This window comes from Tenrec ecaudatus, chromosome 1 (assembly GCF_050624435.1).
Source record: "Tenrec ecaudatus isolate mTenEca1 chromosome 1, mTenEca1.hap1, whole genome shotgun sequence".
NCBI classification, from domain to species: Eukaryota; Metazoa; Chordata; class Mammalia; order Afrosoricida; family Tenrecidae; genus Tenrec; species Tenrec ecaudatus.
Genome location: NC_134530.1, coordinates 196,621,397 through 196,623,071, shown reverse-complemented (window position 1 = coordinate 196,623,071; position 1,675 = coordinate 196,621,397). Strand labels below are relative to the sequence as shown.

General features: G+C 49.0%; 1 pseudogene; it reads left to right on the top strand.

Annotated features, from left to right (window-relative positions):
- The first annotated feature begins 231 nt into the window (after window positions 1-231).
- Window positions 232-345, top strand: LOC142438400 (small nucleolar RNA SNORA16B/SNORA16A family; annotated as a pseudogene).
- The last annotated feature ends 1,330 nt before the right edge of the window (window positions 346-1,675 follow it).

Below are 1,675 nucleotides of genomic sequence, written 5' to 3'. Positions count from 1 at the left end.
AACAAATAAATAAATAAATAAAAAAGAATCCTCCAAACGAGGTTCTCAGAGATGGGTCAGCAGCAGCAACCAAGGAGCACACAGAGAAGCTGCAAGAGAGTGCTCGGAGCCCCCAAGACTGGGCAGAGGTCTCAGCAGGACCACTCATTGAATTCCCCCAGCCCATCAGTCAGGCTCACTGAGCAGCTTCGGTTGTGCAGTCTATAAAGCGGGAACAAGAAACCATGCTCAGATGGCCCTTATCGAAGCTGCAGATGCTTCCGTGTAGCTGCTGTAGTCAAAAAGGACCCACAGTGAGTTTTTCCTTGACGGTTGCCATTCGGTTTGCTGTAGGAAAAGATATTCCCTTTTAAAAAAGAAAAGAAACCATGCTCAGCTCACCTGCAAAGGTCTTCATGGAAAGTCAGAGAAAAGAACTAGTAAAGACTCCCAATTATTGAGCTCCTCCTCTGTGCTAAGAAGTGCTAGGCAGTCATTTCTGTACATTATGTGGTGTGAGCCTCTCTACCCTAGGGGAAACTGAGGCCCAGGGAGCTTAAGAAAGCCAATCCAGGTCAGCTAAAGAAGGTCCGTGCTACAGGAAAGCAGCCCCTTTCCCGCGTAGACTCCCTCTCGAGCCCATCCTTTTCCTATCCCAGGCTCTCGGTGGGTTAAGCACTTCTTCATTCCCTCTTTGCCCAAATACCTCCATCTGCGGAGATGCCACGGTACACCCTGGCAATTAGGGTCATTTTCACCTCCCGGTAAGCATCGGCATCCCCATCAGGGCCGTTATCATCGGTATTCTCTGTATGGAATTTCCAAAAGGACTTTACATTCTTAAAGAAAAAAAACCAAGGTCTGAAAAGCTGAGTGGCTTAGGGAAGATTCCTACCAGGGCCCTGTCTTCACAGAAAGGTGTCAGGGAGAATTTGTTCAGCATCCCTGCACCTCACAGAGCACCCACACAGCCCGAGTCCCTCCTCCTACCCCCTGTGCAGACATTAACATGCACAAGCACATGCCCTGAGAGCAAGAGCGAGACCAGGGCACCTTACTGCACACCTGCCTGACCTGCCCGCCCAGAGAGCTCTCCTTTCCCAGAAGGCTCAGTGAAGGTAGCTGCAGGAATGCTGATCAGGGAGCACTGGCTAGTCCCCCAAGTTTCCATCTGATCCCTTTTTGCAACGGTTCAGGGGCTGGTAGAATAGAGCTAGGAGGCAGGACATAAAAGACATTGCCTGAAGTCATTAAAAATGGAGGATTAGAGGACTTACTTTATATTCAGAGGAAGGGGAGAGTGCTGAATTTGCTTTCTGCCCACAGCTGTGGACCCTGATGGCAAATGGTCTAAAGCTTTGTTTCTGCCCCAGAAGGGAAGGAGATTGATAACCAGTGCCCTGGCATTGAGAGCTAGGAGGAGAGAGCCACGGTCGGACTGCGGTAGGAGCCCTGCTTACATTGCAGGCCAAGGCTTTGGAGACATGGTCCCACTGCTTGTCCTTTCTGGCCCTGACACCCTGACCATGGACAGTACCCTCCAACTCACCCCCATTTGTGTTGGGTCTCTGACTTCTTAGAAATCCAATGTTCTTAATGTGATTTTATGCTTTCATAAAATAATAATTCCAAAGGTATGCTTGTTTATATACTCATTTAATTCTCACAGCAACCAAGGACATTGGCATTGATTTAG